Genomic DNA, 24,807 nt, shown 5'->3' with positions numbered 1-24,807 from the left:
GCTGCTGTGGGGACGGAGGATAGTCAGCCAGATACCTCCTCAGAGTAATACCATATCCCAAAAGCAGGAGGGCAGTGGTGCCCAGTACCTTTCTTCATATAGTGTGCTCTCCACAGCTCCGGGTCAAGCTTCCTCCTACCCCTACCTTCTCTCATTGCTTATGTGCCCTGCCCCACCTCTGGATAACAAGCCAGCCACCCCAATCTCCTCTTAGACTTCTCCCAGGGAAAACATAGAAGGCAAGTTAAATTTGTCTTCAGCCACCCATCTTCCACCTTGACATTTATTTTTCTTGTTCTCCAAAATCTCCAGCTGTCCTCCTGGCTCCTTCCTGTTCAGACTCCCTTTCCTGATGGCCCCTCTAGCCCTGCATTATGGGCCTTTTTTGAGCATCTCTCCTCCCACTATTCGTCACTCTAGCACATGCCCGCTGTTCCTGCTTGAAACACCAGAATCTTCAGTGGCACCCACACTGGGTGCTGTGATCCCACTGCCCTCCACTCATACCTCTTTTATAGCCTTTTCCATCTATAGTGTAAATGCAGGCTAACATGTTGGCCTCCCTTCTAGATTATAAGCAACCAAAGCAACACAAGTAAACAAAGTGCAGGGAGAGCACCCCTTTTTCCTTTATACCCTCAGAGGTTAGTACAGTGTCTAGAACAGAGTAGCCATTCCATAAGTATTTATGGAATGAACGAAATCCCTTATTCCTGGCCACCATTTATCAGGGTCACAGCTGAGTATTGAAGGCAAGGCCAGCAATTATTGCCAAGCAGACTTATGAAGCAGGTGTGCTGGATCATCATTTTATTTCTTCATTTATTCAACACCTCAAACATTTTTTAAGCCCCTACTGTGTATCAGATATTGGGCAATGAATAAAACATATTCCTGTTTTTAAGAAAACATATTCCTGTTTTTAAGAAAACATATTCCTGTTTTTCAACATAGGACATCACAGAGCTGGAAAATTTTCCTTTCCACTTGATATCATAGATTCGGTAGAATAGATTCGAAGTTACAGTGCTAGGTGCATACTAGGCTCCTAAAGTTTTCTTGATAAGTTATTTTGACTTTAGATATTTCTAATACCTTGGATGAACTCTGTGATAATGTGATGTAAAGTGTCAGTCAAGAAATAGAGGCTGAGTGTCTTGTTCCTTTGTGGTTTATCTTAACACTACTGGAAATCCACTTTGATTGCCTGCACTCTCCAAAACAGTCACAGTTTCAACATCCTTCACTGTTCTCTATTTTATGAAAAAAAAAAAAAAAGACTGAAAATCTTTTTGTGAGAGTCTTGTAATTATTGTTCACATTCTCAAATTAACATTTCAGGCATTAAAAATGTAATTTGTGTTACAATTTTGGAGAGTGATAAATCTTGTGTCAAGAACCTTTTTTGGATGAGAGATTGCTAAAGTTATTCCTGTGTGTGACAGGAAGTCGGGGCTGGGCTATGAGGAGAGGGAAGAAAGGGAGACAGTCTGTACTTTGTTCTTGTAAGAATAATAGCAGCGGATGAATTTATTTACATTGATGAATATATTGACACACAGATGCAATTTTTGGCTTTTGCAGTTTTTCTCAATAATTTGCCATTTACAAGTAAAACCACTTGTATATAGTTGACAGCATATTCTCTAAACGTATAAAGTTAATCACTTGATTTAAGAAATCTGCTTTAAATTGGTGATACATGCCCAAGATATAAATGTACGACTGAGTTTACAGTGGAAAGCGAATGTCATGGGTATTTGTAATTCCTTTTTATTATTGTTGTTAAAAATACAATATTTATTATTTAACCATTCATAAGTGCACAATTCAATGGCATTAAGTACATTCACAAGATACCATCGTGTAACCATCATTGCTATCTATACCCACAACTTTTTCATCATCCTCATCAAAAACTCTGTACCCATTAAACAATAATTTCCTCTTCCTTTCTCCAAACCCTCATAGCCACTATTCTACTCTTTGTCTCTAGGAATTTGACTATTTATAAAAGAAGAATTATATCGTATTTGTCCTTTTGTGACTGCCTTACTTCACTTAGTATGTCTTCAAGTTTCCTCCATGTTCTAGTATGTATCAGAATTTCATTTCTTTTTAAGGCTGAATTATATTTCATTGTACGTATATACCATATTTTGTTTATCCATTCATCCATTGATGGACATTTGGGTTGTTTCCACCTTTTGGCTATTGTAAATAATGCTATTATGAACATTGGTACAAATGTCTATTTGAGTTTCTGCTTTCAATTCTTTCAAATATACGCTTACAAGTGTAATTACAAGGTTGTAATTCATTTTGGATATTTAGGTTCTGAGACCCTGGCTGTGTTGAGGATTCTCTCTTCTTTTGGGGGCAAAGCCCACCTCTCACTGCAGAAGGTAGAATTGATTTAGGGTCCTGTCCCTGACTTATTTAGTCCTCCCCCGATTGGGGAAGTGTTTTAGCCATCCAATATCCTTCTAATAATCCCCCTTCCTAATTAAATCAGCCAGAGTTGTTTTTGTTGCTTGCTATCCAAATACTGATTGAGAGTTTTTCACACATTCCTGTTCCCCTCCTTGGAGCAACAACTGTCACTGGTTTCCTGTGCATCTCTCCAGATAATTCTTTAATATTTGAAAATATAAAAGAGAGTATATATTGCCTCATTCACTAGCTCTACCCTAAGATTAAGGCCTTAAGAATATATACTATGAGCTGTAAGTGTTAATAATCTTCCAATATCCATGCATGGGGCTGGGCTGAGGACTGATGTTGCTGCCTACTGTGGCCTTTGTCAGCTCTCTAATGAAATAAAAGATGATGGTGAAGCTGTCTGTAAAGTGCTCAGGAAGAAGGGCAAAAAGCAAAAAACCAGGATGGGGTGCTGTGGAGACATCAGAGCCAAGAGACTGAAATACTCAGTGACTAGAGAGAATGCTTTGTTGCTAGGTTCTGTGATCTCTTCTCTGTTGAGAACCCTGTCAGCAGGTTTCATTACTGCTGAAATTCTTGATTTTTAATCCCCATTCATAGTAGGTTAGAGATCAGAGTGGAGCTGGTTGGGGTCCTATGTTCTTATGTTAGTGTGTATTGCATCCTGGCTGTCTCTTTTTAAACAACTTCTTAGAGCTCAAGCTGGGATGTCTGCTTTGCTTTGTCTCGCCTAGTGGCTTGGGGCTGCACTGTTCAGGAAGGAAAAGGAAAGCAAAAAGAAGAGGCAGAGAATAAAATATTTGTCTTTTGAAAAGGTTACCTTTGTAATAGTGTGAAAGGCAGATTAAAGGGAGCCCATGATGCATGTGGGGACTCAGTTAGGAGGTGACCGTGGTCATCAGGTGAGAAATGATGGCAGTCTTGACAAGGGTAGAGGTGGTGGAGGCACAAAGCTGTGGATGATTCAGGAGAATTTTGAGAGATGAAGCCATCAGGACTTGATGAAGGATTCTCGAGGTGGGTGTCAGAGAGGAAGATGTTAAGGAGACTCCCAGGTTCCTGGCTTGTGCCAATAATGCACAGTAGGCTGTTCACAGAGATAGGGAACCCCAAAAGTGGAGTACACTCCATGGGAAAATGAGGACCAGTCAAGAAAGCTTCCAGAGAAAGAACATAGCAACAACACAACAACAGAGTAAATGCATTAGAATTCTTCATTTATTCATCAGTTATTTATTGACAACCTACTGACTGGACCTTTTGGAAAATGGGCACAACTACATTGTCTACTTCACATGGTTGTGGTGAGGAGTTAGTGAGAACTCCATGAGAGAGCTCAATATGGTGCCTTGCCACTCTCATGAAATATTTTGGGATAGTTTCAGTTTCCTCATTTGTAAAAATGAGTTCATTCAAGTGGATACTCTTTTACATCCTTCCTAGTTATTGTATTGTGAGAAATAAAAACCATTTCTTCTCTCTGCTCTGTCCTAATGGCCCTTGGACTGTAAGATAGAGGAGGTCTCTTTCTGTTCACCAGCATCTCATATATGGTAGCTCTTCCTGGGAGGGACTGGAGTGTTTGTCCTGTCTCCTTTACCCACTTTACCCTCATGGGGAGCAGATATAGCTCTGTTGAATATTTATTAAAAAAAATTGTTGCTGGAAAGCTAGGGGCTTTGGTTACCATGTTCTTGTCTTATTCTGCAAGAGGGACTTCAAGGGTAAGACAAACAGTTGGAGAGATTTGGGCTCCAGTGACCAGGTTCCTGTTTTATTCTGTAAGAAAGAATTCAAAGGCAAGAAGAACAGCAAGCAGGAAAGCACAGTTTGTTAAAGCCAAAGGACACACTCAAGCCAGGGAGCGCGGGCTTACTTGAGAAAGTGCGAGAGTTATGCCAAAAGGCTTGTTATGAACTTTTTTCTCCTTGGAGCCTGAGCCCAGGGAAATGTGGTGCTGACAGAGCCTTACTGTCTTCTCCCAGTAGGCGAGGAGCTCAGTTTCCCACTTTTTCTTCCTCATATGGTGTTTTTAGAACTCTCATGGCATCAGGTGCATGATGGGAGCTGTAATATTTGCAATGTGGATGAAGTTATAATGATATTATAATTAGCCAAAGGTCATGCCTTAGCCAAAGATGGTGTCCAGGTTAGAAAGTTAGGCTTATCCCACCCTTGCTGTTGCTGAAACAGGAGGAGGTCTGAAGAAAGTGAAAATTTTAGAGTCATATTCTGGAGGGGAAGGGCATGTCTCTGCACCGCCTGTCCTGCCTCATAAAGACACCCTCTTGTTTTGCTTTCTGACATTAAATTGGAACATCTTTCCTCTGGGCCCTTCCAAGTCCCTGTCGCTTGAATATGTTTTTATCTGCATTGATTTCCAGCAGGAAAGTTCTTTCATATTCAAGAGAGCAAAAAATAAAAAAGCAAACCTATATTATTCTATCTACTTCACTAATAATCAGGAGAATTAGATCAAATTTAACTATTCTGACCTCCTTCTCAAAACATCCCCTAGGGAAAGTACCTTGCGATCCAGTCAGAACAACTCAGGGTAATAAGAAAGACATTCAGGTGCAGAACTCCTTCATGGAACAAACAACCAGCAAAACCCCAAAATAGGACAAAAATTTGCCCCAAACCACAACCAACTCAAAACAATAAACACTGTCTATCTCACCCACCCATCCAGTTCCATGGAGTGAGGTGGGACATTTTCCATGTCAAGTTCTCTTTTGCTGTCCATTCCGCTGTCAGTGATTCTGAGGACTTTCTAGTGGTAGACATAATGGGAAGCAGTTTAGATGCTTTTGTTAGCCCCCTCCAATCCTCTACATGTCATCTCTTGCCATGATTGGTGCTGAGATTGTCATAACCATCGCCTTTGGGACATGAATGTCTCCTACAATTTAATAAAACAGCAACAAGCCCAGTAAAAGAGCAACAAATGACATAAACTGATAGGAAATGGCTTACATATATAAATAAATTTCTAATCTTACTCCTCATAAGAGAATACAAATTGAAACAACAGTAGAACATAACTTTTAACCTATTAAATTGGAAAATATAAAACTATTAGCACTCTATTAGAGAGGACATGGGATATAAATGTTTACAGATTGATGGTGGGAGTAAAAACTCCATGGAGACCAATTTGCCAACATGGATATAAATTACTGTCAATGAAAAAAATTCCAAACCCAAAGAAAGCTTTAAAGGGTTTATTTGAGCCAAGGGTTGAGTGCCAGACCTATCAGCAAAAGCTCAAAGGATTGAGAAAATGCTCTGAGGAATAGTAGTTTTGCAGTTATTTTACACATGAGAATCAAAGGAGAAGACGTAAAGAATGTTACATGAAACCCACTGGTGGTTGATAAAGAAAGCAGGAGAAAGTAAAGAGGGGAGGTCTCTAGGATTGGATAAAAAGTAAAATGGAGAGATACATATTTCTTTTACATTGATGGGTGCAGGATACTTAACATTTAACATACGTAGTTTACAGAGCTATGTGGGTAAAAGATAACAATGATGAATGCTGAGGTTGTCTCTTCTTAGTACTGGGACGTTTATCTCTGGAGGTCTGGAAAAGAGATCATTCTGACATTTTAAGTATGTTATCCTAGATGCACAAAAACAATGGATACAGCTTGCTCAAGGTAAAGATTAATCTACTATATAGGCCTAGGATGTGACTTCCTATTATAACCTGCTCAGTTAGGAATTTCTATATCAGAACATTCCGTGAGATTACTTCCTGTTATTGAGCTTGTCAGGCCTGCCAAGTAGCCCTCTGAGCTTGTTAGTTCAGCCAAGTAGCCCCCTTTTTATTTATATTATAAACGTATGTGACTTTTGGCCTGCACATGCCACTTCTAGAATTTTATCCTACAGTTGTAAGTATAAAATGACAGGTATATGAGATCTTTCATTGCAACAAGGTATAGAATATTGAAAACCATAAATGTCTACTAAGAGGAGACAGGTTAAATATCACAAATGCATACACTGAGACATTATACAGCCATTAAAACAAAGTATATCTTTATATACTGATATGAAATTAACTCCAAAATATATTGTTAAGGAAAAGTTAAAATTAAAAATGAACAACATGTAAAACATTGTATATAGTATGTTTCCACTTTAAGACTATACATTAACAGGGAGGAACAGGCCATGTCTGTATTCTCAGAATGTTCTGAGGAGTCTGGGGAGTGGAAATTCTCAGGAGCATCTGCTCAGATGTCCTCATGCCATATTCAGTATCTCAGGATTCCTCAGCCAGGGCCTGATGTTGGCATTACAGATCTGCCTGTTGAGTCTTTAGCCATCTTTGAAATTCAGCACTGAGTCTATTCAGTCCCGGAGTTGGCTGCTGGCTTTCTCTGAGAGTTTCTTTGCATGTGACAAAGAGGCCCTCTGGCTTTTACACCTGGCTTTCAGCTGTTCCTTGTCTTTCTGTAGAGCACCACTGATGTTAACTGATAGCCATAATTCCTCTATCCTTATAGTTATTATTTTCTCTCTGTATCTCAGATACCTCATACATCTTGCCTGCAAAAGCATTCTCTTCTACCTATACACAATCCCAGTACACCACTGATGAGAGTTTTAACAACTGGACCCTCCACCTTGTGTCAGGCTGTCTGTACCCACCACCACTGGGTCGTCATTGTCTGCCAGGTGGTGAGTGATCAGGCTCCAAAACCCCAGCTTGTCATCTGCTTTCATGGACCACTTCCAGTACCAGCTTTCATAGGTTGGATTCCTTGGAAGCAAATGCGTGATGAAGTTTGTGATAGAGTTGTTTTAGAAATTCACGCCTGTGAAAGAAAATGGTGAAAATAAGACTGTGCAGAGGGAGGAGTCAACATGGGATGTGAGCTCATCAGTCTTGGTCAGCTTGTCAGGGAGCTCTGCTGCCTGTCACTGTTGTCCCGCATTAGGCCACAATAGTTTGGCCTCCATCTTCCTGTCTTGCTCAGTCACTAGATATGTGTTGCCCTAAGAGAGTGTGTCCTTAGCAGAGGTGAATGCAGCCGAAGCATATCCTGAAGGAACAAATAGCTGGAATCTGTACTGATCACACTTCCCTTAGCCGGGCAGCATATCCTTCTTTGAAGGAGGACCTGGGTGGCACATTTTCATTTCTCCCAAAAGAATGAACCCCCATTGCATAAACTCACTCTCTTTCTTTTGGTTTTATGTTGTCAAAAGGCCTTGCTTCAGATTTGGAAAATGTTGTCCACCAGTCTCAGTCCCATCCAAGGATCCTTTTAGGTGCCTCATGGGGCCCAGGGTACAGTATCCATGGTCTTTCTGTGCTGAGATGCCAGGGAACAGTGGCTTTCAGGTCCTGGCACATAGTAGGTGTCAAAGACAAACCTCAGTCTCACAGAAGATGGCAAGGTGCAAACCTACTGCCATTCTCGCAAGAAATCGACAATAAGACTTAAGGGATCAGTGCAATATGGTTTATCATTGACAGCAGGGCAAACAGCAGGAGCATTAGCAAGGTGGGACCGGTTCCCGGGGGCCCCTTGTGAGACAGGATGAGTTGAATGGGTGCTATACACAATGTACGTTGCAGCTGAAGAATTCAGGGCCAAAGGTCCAGCACCTTTTTGAGCAAGCAGTGAACACTACAGCGATAAAAAGGCTAATTCCCCTCCATCAGGGAACAAGTAGTTGCATGGTAGTTATACTTGGCCATGCTTTCATCTTCTTCAGTGTCAGGAGATGGAGGAGTCATGTGGTCTGGCACAGCCAGTAAGAGTATACCGGGTGCTCAGAACCTGGGATAGGTGGCCACTTCCAAAAGGAGGTTTTCATAAGTGTTTGTTGAATAATTGAAGGAGAAGAATAGTGGGCTCTGCTTAGAGTGAAAGGTCTTTATCTGATTTCACCAGGTGGCTTAGGATGAAAAACTTGTTATTATCATAGTGTATAGTTTAACTATGCAGTTTTAACTGTAACTTGTTCTCACTATACTTGGGAACTTGAGGAATGCTCGATAGAAATATGGGCATCTAGGAGGATAGGACATTAGCAGATGAAATGCAAATTTTGTTGGGAAAATAGAGAGACATTTTTGGGAAGCAAGTTGATGAGTCTTAGAACTATTTGCAAAACTGCCAGAAATTCCCACATAGTGCTGTGCTGTGATTGGCTATTAAGTTGCAGCTGAAAAAATGGAACAAACTGCTATCCATGTTTTAAATAATCCTTTAAAAATGTGTAATTCTCCATGGGATCATAGATTAAAACTCGTGCTCTCTATTTTCTATACTTTGGGAATTGTTTCTTTTAAAATTCATTTCCCTTTATATTAGAAAAAGGAAGAGATACTGAAGAGAGTTTGTAAGGTAAACAAGGTAGGAATAGTCTGGAAGGGGCTGGAAGGGGAGAGAATTTCATCCATAGTTTTAGGTGTTAATAATGCCATCTTGTTAAGACTCTAAGTACTGCAGAAGTGTTTTAATTGAGAGATTAAGTTGGATCAAGTCAGGGCTGAGGACCAGACTGACTTATCCAGTGGATAAAACCATAGTCAAAATGTCTCAATTCACCCTTAGAACTAAAAAGCAGCGACTGGCCATATCATCGAAATGAAACCTTCAAGACCCAGGAAAAACAGTGGCGAGGATCCAATGTGATGTGTATGTTCCAACTCTGTCCTGCTTTGGAGCCTCTTTCTCCCCCTCTCTTACCCATTTCCCAGGTCTAACTTAGATTTTAAGATGTCTTCTCTGACCACTTCTGCCCTCAGAAGCTTCACCTTCTTGGAGGCTCCGAGTCCTTATTATTTATATCAGTAGTTCTCAAACTTTAGCGTGCATTCAGAATCCAGAGAGTTTGCAAAAACACAGACTTCTGGGCCTCAGCCCCGATTACCCAGGAGATCTGGGGTGATGCTGGTGATTTTGCATTTCTAACCGCTTCTCAGGTGATGCCGCTATTGCTGCTGTGCCCGGTACCATACTCTGAGACACTTCTATCTATGTGCCTTGTGTTTTACACTTAATTGTAAATGTCTCAGGATAGGACACCTCTTTTCCCAGGTGCTATTGACATTTTCATGTGAATATATCTTGTCTGGCACATTTATCTTATCTACTCAGTAAATGTTAGTTCCATTAACCATTCTCCATGTCTTTGTTTGAATTATAAAATTTTTGAAGAAAGGAATCTTTAATCTATGCAGCTGTGTGCTTAGGAAGTACTCAATAAATATTTGTTACATAAATGGATGGATAGAGGGTTCTTGATTTAAATCAAGGTTTTCTCCTAAGACTTCTAGATTCTTATTTAGTTCTATTTTGAATACCTTTAGTTTTCCTCAAAGCCCCAGTAGTGTAAAACTGTTAGAGGTTAGATATTGTAGAAAAGACTGATGAATCCAAGTGTATCACATCAATGTAGTTCCCAGTTAACCAATAAAGGATAATTTTCCCATCCTGGGAGTTTTCACAAGGCTTAGTAAAGTGACAAATTCGTGGGCTTTTTGGCTGATGTCTCTGGAGTCTCTTGGCACCAGGTTCTCACTGGGGGTTGATTGAGCTGTTGGAGAAACAATACAATGGTTTTGTTGTCTGAAAGGCATTTTTTACTTGGACCTTGACAGTAGCAGCAGGGCTGAGGCTGCCTGATACCTGCCACTTTGTTTCTCTGTCCTCAGTGGGACTGGATTCTTAAAACTGTTTCCAGTTTGGGAGGAGAGCTTGGGAGAGAGATCTCAAGACTCTTCCTCCTGCTGTTACCATGTACAGGAGCAGAGTTTCCACTGGTTGGGAAGCCAGAAGAGTAGAGATAAATCACTGTAGATTTCAAAACACCAGCAGAACTCGGTACTATAAAACAGTCCCCTAAACAATCAAAGAATTTGGGAAATATAAAAATTACTTCTTAATTAATTAAAATTACCTTTTAAAAAAATGAGTTTCATATCTACTTTTAAAAATTATTATAGATAAGTTCATCCTAAGAGAGAATGGGGTATATGTTATATGTAATTATTAGGGTAACCACTTTTATCTGCCTATAATTGTTCCTGTGAGTATTGTGGACAGAACATAGATTTGTGGTCACATAGACTAGAGCTCAGCTTTTGGCTTTTCCTCTGCACTAGTTCTGATCTGTTGAGAAGCAGATGCCAGGACAGAATTCGATGTACCGAGATTTCATGGGGTTGGGAGCAGGGGCAGGTGGAGTACAGCAGAACTTTAAATCACATTCTTTTACACAGCCACAGTACAAATATCAAAATCAGGAGATTTAACACTGATAGAGAATTAATCTATACCTTAATTAAATTTCTCCAATCTTCCTTATATCTATCATATCATTTTTTTTTCTGGTTCAAGACCCAACTTAGAAACCTATGTTAAAATTTAACTATGTTAAATTTAGTTTTCATGACAGATAAGGACAAAGATGGCATTTTTTGTCCTGGGGGAGGGGGGTTCAGGTTCTACTCAAATTCAAGATGCATGTTTTTGCTCATATCTGTAAATTATGATAGCAAAGAGAGTCTCATGTTCTTATACAGGGTTGCTATGTTTCCTGTTGTTTTTATTTGCAGACCCATCAGAGGCTCCACCAGGGTTGAGACCTAAGGGTGCTCTCTGGCTTTGATGGTGGGAAAGGTGGCTGGGGGTCAAGGGGGAGAGATAATGGCTGTCTGCTTGCCGTTGCTCACATTTCTCAGAGATTGGCAAGGAGGTGAAATCCTGTGAGAACCAATGCATCAGAGAATACTCACTCTGAAGTGGTTTTTATGAAGCAATATTACTGATGTTAATTATTAATATTTATTTTAAGATCTAAATTAATACAATTATTCATGTCTTACAATTACAGAAACACAAAATATTAGCCTTTCACTTACAAATGTGTAAATACTAATTTTAGCCTTTAATGAGTTGAAAGGCAAATTATACCAACATTACTAACTAAAGTGGCTGAGGCAGAAGAAACCATCTCTTTTATCCCTTTACTGTGCTCCTGAAACTTTGAATGTTTGGTAGCCATAGGTTTGTTTTTGTTTTAAATCCATTCACTTTCAGGAAGGAAGCTCATCTTGCTAGGCTCCCACCTCCCATGGCTTTTCAGGGAGAGAGACATTTTTTGTCAGAGAACTTTTACTGTGATAGACCTCTCACATGCCAGTTCTTCTTCTTAGATTGTACATTCTCCCCTCTTTAAATTTTCTTTTATAGTGAAGACAGAGGTCAGTGGTCATCTCCTTCATGAAATCCACTGACCCTTCAATTGTTATTTGTCCTCTCTTCCATGCACCTCCAGCATTTGTTCAGTGTGGCAGCAAGTAACCCACTGTGTTGTAATGTCTCTATTTCTGGTCCTTGAGATTATATATGAATTTCATCTTCGTCTTCTCCATGCTCATGGTCCCTGGAACTTGAATGATGACCAAGAAATGAATGCATAGTTGACACAATCTCACACTGACCTTATAAGAATCCTAGAATACTCATAACTTAATTTTGGAGGCTGCTAGTTCTAATTCTCTTGCTTTCCTTCTTTCTGAAGCCCTTTATTTATTTTACTTTTCATTTGGATGAAATAAATATTGCAGCTTTATTGCAGATGAGAAGGCTTTTCTATTACAAAGCCAATGTGGTGGTTTGCGGGGAATAATTCCATTTGAAGCCTACAGGAAAGTGGAACCTGGAGGGCTCTGCGAATTCATCTTGTCACTTCTATTTTTTGACTGATGGGTATTTTTCTCATTCTCAGAGACCTCTGGGAACATAAATTTTGTATGGTTCTGGATAGAAACTTTTATAGTAGCAAACAGAGAGATGAAACCCATGTGAGTTTAAAAACATTAAAAATGGTATTCTCAGATTCTCTGGCGCAGAATACAGCTTTTCCCAGTCTGTCAGGGCTGGAGCTGAAAAGAACTCTAGCCACACTGGAATGCTATCGATGCAGATTTATCTGGAAAGCTCCCTGATCCCACTGTGCTTTCCTTCCACTTAGTTTATTCAGTGGGTCTGCCTTATTTTATATAACCTCCTGCTCCACTTTGCTCTATCTCTTGGCCTTGGAATTCTATTCGAATCTAATCTCAGCCTCTGGGCATAAGCACCTGTATACCCTATTAGTGTTGTAATGGCTAGCATATAAGGTATATTTTAAAAGAACCAGGGTTACTCATTTGCCATGGAAGCAGTCTTGGCACAAGGCTTGGCATCTTATATAATGCTGCATCCTGTATTCTAGCAAGTAAATTCAGCAATGTGTCATCTACCCATTTTAAATGCTAATAAAAGAAATGAGTGCATCTCTCGTAACTATCACAGTAGTGGGAGTTGTAAGAAAAAAAAGGCCAGATGGATTTTACTTTTTGTTTCTTGGTAACCACTAACATATTAGCTCTATATTTGTGTCTCAGTGATGCTTCTCTCTTGCTGCTAGGCGAGGTCTATTGTTAGTACAGCACATGTGGGCTGCAATGGTAATTTGTGTCCTAGGAGGTTTCACTTTACAAAGATAGGCAAAACTTGACTTTTCGCAGTCACTTCCGCTGTAATTAAAATGGCATATTTCTTAAGTTAGAAAAGGATGAGTTTATGGTAAGGGGAATAAGAGTCTCTTCAAAGGGGTTGAATTTATATTCTTGAATCATTGCCATATATAATAAGAGGCTTACTATTACTTGAAAGTCAGCTTGAATGTTGGATATAACTACACAGTGAAAATTGGATAAATTATGCTTCAGGTTTCTTTTCTTTTGAAGAACATAGACTTTTTTTTTGGTTGATTCTGGGAAAGTATAGTAAATGAAAGCATTTTGGCAGAAGTTCCTTTTTTTTAAAAGTGTAGTTAGGAATATGCATATCTTCCTCTGCAAAAGTTGGAAGAATGTCTTTTCTTTTTCAATTTTGTTTTCAGTCATAGTTACTGTAGATTTAAAGCATATACATTTGGCTTCTCAGGCTTGATGCTTACTTCGATATAGATTCTAAATGAGTTCCCAGTTTTATTGTTGAGACAAATGCAGTTCTTACCACACGGAAATTACAGGAATAACATTCTGTATGAGGTTAATTAAAGTGTTAGTGTTAGTTAACTTACTGCTCATCTAGGACTAGTTTAGATTGCAGTAATGCCTTACACCTTCAATTACAGGATGGGTGACAATTTGCTTTTATTGTTCAGAGCCATCTGAGAAAAATTTGAAATCAACTGAGAGAGAAAACTTTTTAGGAGAAAGTCTGCTGCCTCTAGTGAGGAAAAAAAATTATCGTTGGTAAAAATTCCTGCATCATCTTTTGAAGTAATTGAAGTGAAAGAGCTTTTTGCTTTATTCATCTAGCTAACTGCCTCCATTTTCCACGTAGTATGCCAGTCGAGAACTTTACTATGAGTAAATACCTTTTTCTAGTGATGATTGGAATAACTAAAGTGCAGGGAACCATAAAGATAGTGTCCTTTTCTTTTGAATTTATTTATTTAGCAAATATTTGAAATCTACTGCATGTACAGCTTGGCACTGAGAAGTGATAGTCACAGTTTTGTCCTCAAGAAGTAGCAGTTTAAGTTGGGATTCTGCTTTGTGAATATGCTGATTGGCCTTTCCAGAGCAAAACCAGGTGGAGGTTTTCTGTATGTCCACAGGTTCTTTGATATTCTTACATGTAATTAGAAAAGTCTAACTTCGCTTGATGTGAACGTCAATGTGATCAATGCTGGTGACTCACTTGTAATTAATAGATTGTAGCAGATGTGATGTCCTAGAGTAGGCCATAAAAAGGATATGGTTGAGAAATGGCACAGATTTTTTTTCAGTGTTTGAAGCAACTTTATAGGACATAACTACTGTAAATAACAAGAACTACTATATTCCACTGGAATTAGTCACTGATTAAATTTAACATTCACATTGCAGATTGTATGGCCCGCTATTTGTTTACAGTACAGAATGGTATCTTTGAATTCCCTATTTGTTTATTTATTTATTTATTTATTTAATTTTTTTAATTGAAGAAATGATTTAAAATTTTTTGCCCCTGTCTACCTCTCCCCTCCCAACTCCCCTCTGGTAACCACTAGTCCATTGTCCATGTCCATGAATCTCTGTTTGTCTTTTTCATTTGTTGCTTTTAGGTTAATATCCCACATATAAGTGATATCATGTGATTTTCAACTTTTTCTGTATGGCTTATTTCGCTTAGTATGATTATTTCAAGGTCCATCCATGTTGTTGCAAATGGCAGTATTTCATCTCTTCATATGGCTGAGTAATATTCCATTGTATAAATGTACCATAGCTTCTTTAGCCAATCATCTATCATAGGACATTTTGGTTGCTTCCATGTCCTGGCCACTGTGAATAATGCTGCTATGAACATTGATGTGCAAATATCTTTACGAATATGAGTTTTCAAGTCTTTGGGGGAAATATCCAGTAGAGGGATTGCTGGGTCATATGGTAGATCAATTCTTAGTTTTTGAAGAACCTCTATACTGTTTCCCATTGTGGCCGTACAATTTGCAGTCCCACCAGCAGTGTATGAGGGTTCCTTTTTCTCCATATCCTCTCTAACATTTGTTAATACTTGTCGTGTTGATTATAGCTATTCTAACAGGTGTGAGATGGTATCTCATTGTGGTTTTGATTTGTATTTCCCTAATAGCTACTGAAGTTGAGCATCTTTTCACATATTTGCTGGCCATTTGTGTGTCCTCTAGGGAAAAGTGTCTGTTCAGGTCCTCTGCCCATTTTTTGATTGGATCATTTGTCTTTTTGTTGTTATTGAGCCACATGAATTCTTTGTATATTTTGGATATTAGGCCTTTATCGGGGGCATTGCTTGCAAATATATTTTCCTATTTTGGATGGTTGTCTCTTTACCTAGTTGATGATTTCTTGTGCTCAGCAGAAGCTTTTTAGTTTGATATAGTCTCATTCATTTATTTTAGCTTTTACTTCCCTTGCCTTTGAGGTCAAATTCATAAAATCCTCTTTAAATCCAAGGTTCTTGAGTTTAGTTCCTATGTTTTTTTCTATGCATTTTATTGTTTCAGGTCTTATATTCAGGTCCTTAATCTATTTTGAGTTAATTTTGGTGTGTGGTGATAGACAACAGTCTAGTTTCATTTCTTTTGCAGATGGCTTTCCAGTTTTCCCAGCATCATTTATTGGAGAGACTTTCCTTTCTTCACTATATGTTTTTGACTTTCTTGTAGAAAATTATTTGCCTATATGGGTTTACTTCTGGACTCTCGATTCTGTTCCACTGGTCCGTGTGTCTGTTTTTCTTCCAACATCATGCCGTTTTGATTACTGTCGCTTTGTGGTATAATTTGAAGTCTGGCAGAGTGTTGCCTCTAGCCTTATTCTTTTTATTCAGAATGGCTTTGGCAATTCGGAGTCTTTTGTGCTTCCATACAAATCTGATGATTTTTTTTTTTATTCGATTTCTTTAAAAAATTCTGATAGGATTTTGGTGGAGATTGCATTAAATCTGTATAATGCTTTAGGTAATATGGTCATTTTAACTACGTTGATTCTTCCAATCCAAGAATATGGAATATCTTTTAATTTCTTTGTATCTTCTTCGATTTCTTATAGTTTTCATTATATAGATCCTTCACATTTCATTAGATTTATTCCTAGGTATTTATTCTTTTTGTTGCAATTGCAAAAGGAATTATTTTATCCACTTCTTTTTCTGACACTTCATTATTAGAGTATAGGAACGCATTAGGTTTTTGAATGTTGATTTTGTATCCAGAAATTTTACTGTATTTGCATATTGTTTCTAGTAGTCTTCTTAGGGAGTCTTTAGGGTTTTTTAATATAGAGAATCTTGTCATCCTCAAATAGTGATGGCTTGACTTCTTCGTCTCCTATTTGGATGCCTTTTATATCTTTCTCTTGCCTGATTGCACTCACTAGGAATTTCAATGTTATATTGAATAACAGTTGTGATAATGGACAGCCTCGCCTTGTTCCTGATCTTAGAGGGAACGTTTTTAGTTTTTCACTATTAAGTAAATTGTTGGCTGAGGGCTTGTCACGAGGTACTTTCTTTCTATTTTGATTTTGTTAAGTGTTTTGATCATAAATGGATGCTGTATCTTGTCGAAGGCTTTTCCTGGATTTATCAATATCAACATATGTCAATAGATGTATCATATTTTAATTTATGTGGTGTATCACATTAATTGATTTACGTATGTTTAACCATCCCTGTGCCTCTGGGATGAAGCCCACTTGATTGTGGTGTATAATCTTTTTAATATGTTGCTGTAGTCACTTCACTAGTATCTTATTTAAAATTTTTGCATTTGTGTTCATGAGAGATATTGGTGTGTAGTTTTCTTTTTTTGTGTTATCCTTACCAGGTTTTGGTATCAGGGTAATATTAGCCTCATCAAATGAGTTAGGAAGTATTGCTTTGTCTTTGATTTTTTTGCAAGAGTTTGAGGAGACTAGGTATTAAATCTTCTTTGAATGTTTGGTAGAATTCACTGGTGAAGCCATCTGGTCCTGGACTTTTACTTTTTGGTAGGTTTTTGTTGATTGTTTCAATTTCCATACTGTTGATCGGTCTATTTAGACTTTCCAGTTCTTGATTCAGTCTAGGAAGGTCATATTTTTCTAAGTACTGGGCCATTTCTTCTAGGTTATTACCTTTTTTCATAGTATTCTTGTGTGATCCTTTGTATTTCTGCAGTGTCTGTCGTAATTTCCCCTCTTTCATCTCTGATTTTGTTTATTTGTGTCCTTTCTCTTTTTTCTTTAGTGAGTCTAGCCAGGAGTTTGTCAATTTTATTAACCCTCTCAAAGAACCAGTTCTTTGTTGCATTTATTTTTTTCTATTTTTTTCAATTTTATTTATTTCTGCTCTAATTTTGATGATTTCTTTCCTTCTGCTGACTTTAGGCTTCATTTGTTCTTCCTTTTCTAGTTTTTTTTTAAGCTGAACTGTTAAGTTGTTTATTTGGTCTTGTTCTTGTTTTTGAAGGTAAGCCTGTAATGATACGAACTTTCTTCTTATGACTGCTATGTTGTACTATCATTATCATTCATTTCTATGTATCTCTTGACCTCTCTTTTTATTTCTTCTCTGATACAGTTATTTTTCAGTAGTATGTTGTTTAATCTCCATGTATTTGTGGTTCTTCTTGATTTCTTTTTGCAGTTGATCTCTAGTTTCAAAGCATTATGATTAGAGAATATGGTTGGCTTGATTTCAACCCTCTTATATTTGTTGAGGTTATCTCTGTGTCCCAGTATGTGGTTGATTCTTGAGAATGTTCCACGTGCACTAGAGAAGACTTTATAAGCAGCTGTTTAGGGATGAAAAGCTCTGTAAATGTCAATTATGTCCAGTTGGTGTAATGTGTCATTTAAGAATGTTATTTCCTTATTAATTTTCTGTTTGGATGATCTTTCCATATCTGACAGTGGGGTATTTAGGTCCCCTACTATGATAGTGTTTTGGTCTGATTCTCCCTTTAGTTCTCTTAGTAATTGCTTTATATATTTTGGCATTCACTGATTGGTAGCATAGATATTAATAAGTGTTATGTCTTCTTCATGCATGATTCCTTTTATCATTAAGAAGTGTCTCTCATTATCTTTCTTTACATTTTTTATTGGCACTGAGATTTGTTGGTATAAAAGTTCTTATCAACAATTGGTCAAGATGGCGGGCTAGGTAAAAGGAAGGTTTGCCTCTTTCCAGGATCACATTCAAATTACAATCAAATTATAAAACAAACAACTTGGAGAACCACCTGAAATCTATCTGGTCATTACACATACATCGAGGTAATAAAGGGAACAACACATATAGATCAATAGAAGGAGTGGAGTTGTGAAGCGGGCTGGACCCCCACCAGCACATGGCAGTTGAGCAGTGGGAGGGAGAGCATGACTGCAGAGGCCTCCTGAAGGAACAAGGGGTCATAGCCCTACACAGGGGCTCCCCAGGCAAGGTTTCCAGTCTGGAGAAGAGGAGTTCTCACAAAACCTGACTGTAACAACCAGTGGGGACTCTGGCCATCTAGGTAAGACAGAAAAATCCCCTGAAAACCCAGATGTCACATTAAAGGGCATACATGCAGACTTACTCACTTGTAGACACTCACCCTGGGCTCCAGTTGAAGGTCAGTGGCTTGAGAGGCATAAGAGACATACAGGGAAGGACTGAATCATGTGGTGCTGGGGCAAGGGCTGGAAGGACAGCCACCATTGCTCCTTTGTCGAGGTCTCCTCCAGGGAGGTCTACATATGGGCGCCATCTTGCTTGTGTGGAACCCTCCTCTGCATGGCCAATTCTGAAGCATCAATGGCCCGCCCAGTGAGATCTCCCCGACACCTTTCAGGGGAGACTTTTGGTGGTGAGCCACTGGTGTCAGCCCAAGTTGCAATATCTTTTGGGAAGATCATAGGGATCTGAGGGCCTGAGGACAACAGTAGCTTGGAGAATGACCTGAAGTCTAGCTGGTCATAACACATACATCTGAGATTTTTGCTGTGATCTGAGACTTTTACAGGAAGCCACAGATTCAGTACTGGCATGAAACGTGACTGTTCGTTGGCTGGGTGAAATTTGTTTACTTTACCCCGGTGACTCCCTGTGTCCCCGCCCCAACCAACTTACATACCACTCAAAAGCTCTTCCGTCTGCGAAGTCAGACAGGCAGCTGGCAGGCAGCCCCAGGCATTGAGGTACACTGGTTCTTTTGGTAAGCTACCCCAGGCCTGGTACTGTGCGTAACCAACCTCGGCTTGCAATGTATCTCTTCCGCTTGCCTTCAGAAGCAGCATAGGTAGCAACCATCCACTGGGGCTACTTGGTAGGAGCTTTGTAGCTCCTACCAAGTAGCCCCAAGCAATCAAAGGCAGCAACTGACCTTGGCCTACATAAGAGGTTTTCTTAAGGGGCCACAGAACCAACACACCCAAAGGCAGGTGTCAAACCGCAACAGAGCACCACCTGACTAGCCCCAAAAGTGGCACACCCAAAGGATGGTCTCAACAAGTACAAAAGACTGCAGGGGTGAATTTCATTCTGTAGGGTCAGCCCCAACATAGCAGCTCATATTCTGTGAGGATAGCCAATCCTCACAGCGAGTCAGCCCTGAGAGTCAATCCCACCCACTGACAAGTTAAGCAATCAAAGCTTAGCTACAAAAGGAGAACATACACATGCAACCCATACAAGGAATATGCCCAGAGCCCCTAGTGCATGTAATCAAGGAGACTGTGCCACTGGGCCACACAGGACCAAAGCTACCTGGCCAAAGCTAGTAGATGTAACAAATCTTCTTAATACATAGAAACAAAGATAGATAGGCCACTAAAATGAGAAAACAAAGAAACGTACAGCAAATGGAACAACAGGAGAAAACTCTAGAAAAAAAACTGAATGAGATGTAGGCAAGCAATCTACCAGAGACAGAGTTCAAAACACTGGTGATAAGAATGCTTAATGAACTTAAGGGGACAATAAATAATCTCAGTGAAGACTTCAAAAGAGACATAGTAAGTACAAAATATGACATAGAAACCATAATAAAGAACCAGTCAGAAATGCAGAGTACAATAACTGAAATGAAGTATACACTAGAAGGAATCAATAGTAGATTAGATGAATTGGAGGATTAAATCAGCGAGTTGGGAGACAAGGTAGCAGAAAACATCCAATTGGAACAGCAAAAAGGAAAAAGAATGAAGAAAGTTGAAGAGATCTCTGGGACAACATGAAATGTACCAACATTTGCATCATAAGGGTACCAGAAGGAGAAGAGAGAGAGCAAAGAACTGGAAATTTATTTCAAAAAATAATGACCGAAAACTTTCCTAACCTGGTGAAGGAAATAGACATACAAATTCAGGAAGGACAAAGATTCCTGTATAAGAGGAACACAAACAAACTCACACCAAGACATATCATCATTAAAATGACAAAGGTTGGAGACAAAGAGAATCCTAAAAGCAATGAGAGAAAAACAGCTAGTTACTTACAAGGGTACTCCCAAAAGAATGTCAGCTGATTTTTCAACAGAAACATTGAAGGCCAAGAATGATTGGCATGAAATATTCAAAGTGATGGAAAACAAGAACCTACAATTAAGACTACTCTATACATCGAGGCTATCAATTAAAATCGAAGATGAGATAAAGAGCTTCCCAGACAGGCAAAGGCTAAAGGAATTCATCACCAACAAGCCAGAATTACAAGAAATGTTAAAGGAACTTGTGTAAAAAGAAGGGGAGAGAAACTCCATAAATACTACTAATAAAATAGAATAACTATTTACCTATCAACAATCATTTTAAATGTAAATGGATTAAATGCTCCAATGAAAAGACATAGGGTAGCTGTATGGATAAGAAAACTAGACCCATACATATCTAGACCCATACTATCTATAAGGGAACCTCCTCAGATCAAATGACACACACAGACTGAAAGTAAAGAGATGAAAAAGACATTTCATGCAAATGGAAATGAAAAAAACCTGGGGTCACAATACTTATATCATATACAAAGGCTATAATAAGAGACAAAGAAGGGCATTATATAATGATAAAGGGACATAATTTTAGTAAACATATATGCACCCAACATAAGAGCACCTACATATATAAAGAAATTATTAACCGACATAAAGGGAGAGCATGACAGTAATACACTTGTAGTAGGAGACTTTAACACCCCATTGACACAAATGGACAGATCTTCTAGACAGAAAATCAATAAGGAAACAGCACCCTTAAATAACACACTAGACCAGATGGACTGAATTAATATTTTCATAGTGTTTCACTCCAAAGCAGCAGAATATACATTCTTTTCAAGTGCACATGTAACATTTTTCAGGATAGACCACATGTTAGGCCCCAAAACAAGTCTCAATAAATTTAAAAAGATTGAAATCATATCAAGTGTCTTCTCCAACAGCAATAACATGAAACTAAAAATCAACTACAAGAAAAATAACTGGAAAATACACAACACATGGAGGTTAAACAACATGTTATTAAACAGTGAATGGGTTAACAATGAGATACCTAGAGAAAAACAAAAATAAAATCACAACAACTCAAAATCTATAGGACACAGTGAAAGCAGTTCTAAGAAGGAAATTCATAGCAATACAGGCTTACTTCAAGAAACAAGAAAAATCTTAAATAAACAACATAACTTAACACTTAAAAGAACTAGAAAAAGAACAGCAAACAAAACCCAAAGTGAGTAGAAGGGAGGAAATAATAAAGATCAGAGTGGAAATAAATGAAATAGAGCCTGGAAAACAATACAAAAGTTCAGTGAAACCAAGAGCTGGTTCTTTGAAGGGATAAACAAAATTGATAAACCTTTAACCAGACTCATCACGAAAAAAGAGAGGGGGCCCAAATAAATAAAATCAGAAATGAAAGAGAAGTAACTATGGACCTCACAGAAATACAAAGGATTATAAGAAAATACTATGAACTATTATATGCCAACAAATTGGATAATTGGAAAAATGGATACATTCTTAGAAACAGACAGTCTACCAGGACAGGATCAGGAAGAAACAGAAAATCTGAACTGACCAATTCCCACCAATGAAATTGAATCATTAATTAACAAACTTCCAAGAAACAGAAGCCTTGGATTGGATGGCTTCATAGGTGACTTTTACCAAACATTCAAAGAAGAATTAACACCTATTCTTCTCAAACTATTCCAAAACTTCAAGAGGAGGAAAGTCTTCCTAACTGTTTTTACAAAGCCACCGTTACCTTACCCTGATTCCAAAACCAGTCAAAGATAGTAAAAAAGAAAACTATAGGCCAATATTCCTGATGAACACTGATGCAAAAATCTTCAACAAAATATTAGCAAATCAAATTCAGCAAAACATTAAAAATATTATACACCATGATCAAGTTAGATCTATTCCTGGGATTCAGAGTTGGTTTAATATCCACAAATCAATTAATGTGATACACCACATTAACAAATAGAAAGATAAAAATCATATGATCATATCAATAGATGCAGAAAAAGTGTTTGACAAAATTCACCATCCATTTATGATGAAAACTCCCAACAAAGTGAGACTAGAAGGAATATACCTTGACATAATAAAGGCCATATATGACAAACCTACAGCTAACATTATACTCAATAAGGAAAGATTAAAAACATTTTCCTTAAGATCACTAATAAAACAAGGATGCCCACTTATGCAATTTCTATTCAACATAGTATTAGAAATCCTAGCTACAGCAGACAAGAGAAATAAAATGCATCCAAATTGTAAAGGAAGAAGTAAAACTGTTATTATTTGCAAATGACATGATACTGTATAGAGAGAACACTAAAGAGTCCATCAAAAAACTGGTAGAGCTGATAAATGAATTCAGTAAAGTAGCAGGATACAAAATTAATATTCAGAAGTCAGCTGCATTTTTATACAACAAAGACGAACTATCCGAAAAAGAAATTAAGAAAACAATCACATTTACAATTGCATCAAAAACAATAAAATACCTAGGAATCAAATTAAGCAAAAAGGTAAAAGACTTGTTCTTGGAAAATTATGTAATCGGAAAAAGAAATTGAAGAAGATACAAATAAATGGAAGTATATACCGTACTCATGGGTAAGAATAATTAACATAGTTAAATGGCCATATTACCCAAAGCAATCTACAGAGTCAATGCAGTTCTTATCAAAATAACAATGGATTTTTTCAGAGAACTAGAATAAATAATCCTAAAATTTATATGAAACCATAAAAGATCCTGAATAGCCATAGCAATCTTGAGAAAGAAGAACAAAGTTGGAAGTGTCATATTACTTGATATCAAAATATATTACAAGACTATAGCAATAAAAAGAGCATGGTATTGGCATAAATACAAATACATAGATAAACAGAACAGAACTCAACAACAACAAAAAACAAACAATCCAATTAAAAAATAGACAGATCTGAATAAATATTTCTCCAAAGAGAATATACAGATGGCTAATAGATATATGAAAAGATGCTCACGATCACTAATCATCAGAAGACGAGTACAAATTAAAACCACAATATGATATCACTTCACACCTGTCAGGTTAGCTATCATCAATAAACCAAAACACAACAAATGTTGGCAAGGATATGGGTGAAAGGGGACCCTCATACACTGTTGGTGGGATTGCAAATTAGGACTGCTACTATGGAAAACAGTCTGGAGGTTCCTCAAAAAATTAAAAATGGATATACCTTTTGACCTAACAATTTCACTTCTGTGTATTTATCCAAAGAAAATCAAAACACCAATTTGTAAAGATCTATGCACCCCATGTTCATGGTAGCACTTCACAATAGCTAAGATATGGAAGTAGCCTAAATGCGCATCAATAAACAGATGATTGGATAAAGAAACTATGATACATACATAGAATGGAATATAACTCAACCATTAAAAAAGTGAAATCTTATCACTTACAATGACAAGGACGGACTTAGAGGGTATTATGCTGGATGGAAGGTCAGAGAAAGATAAATACCATATGATTTCACTTATATGCTGAATCTAAGGAACAAAAGAAACAAACTAAATGAAAACAGACTCACAGATACAGAGAACAAACTGGTGATTGACAGAGGGGAGGGGGTTTGGAGGACTGGGTGTAAAAGGGGAAGAGATGAAGAAGTACAAATTAGTAGTTATAAAACAGTCCCTGGGATTTATAGTATAGCATAGAGTATATAGTCAATATTATTGTAATAGTTGTTTAGTGCCAGATGGGTGCTAAAGTAATTGTGGGTATCACTTCATAAATTATTTAAATGTTTAACCATTGTATTGTATACCTGAAACTAATATAAAATAATAGTATTAAAAAAGTTCTGAATCTCTAACACAAATTAAATTCTAGCTGAGCAGATAAATCTTTCAATTTGATTAAATTTTGTGTAACCCAGTTGAGACATGCTAGTGAGAATGACAAATTAGATTAGACTTGGCCAAGATTCTCTAGTTAGCAAACATTGCAAAGGATATACACAAGATCAAGGATACATGCTGGTGTAAGTGGATGTGGCTTCTTGGTATATTCTTTCTTTCTCATGAAGACATTTGTCCATAGTTCAGAGGTCTCGGCAATGTTCAAAGTCAAAGGAATGTGTCAGGACAGAGGAACACAGAGATTCACAATTCTTTGTTACATTGCAGTTAAACAGCTTATATAATGTTTTAGCCTGGTTTGCCCAAAAAGTGGAGCCAGTAGCAAAGGCTCTTATGCCATCAAGGAGTACAATATCACAGAGAACATGTGAAGGACCAGAGGAGCAAGACAGGGAATAAGAGAGAGCCATTTGAGG

This window comes from Pteropus medius, unplaced genomic scaffold, assembly GCF_902729225.1.
Source record: "Pteropus medius unplaced genomic scaffold, Ma_sr-lr_union100, whole genome shotgun sequence".
Lineage (NCBI taxonomy): Eukaryota > Metazoa > Chordata > Mammalia > Chiroptera > Pteropodidae > Pteropus > Pteropus medius.
Note: the sequence above shows the minus strand (reverse complement) of the source record.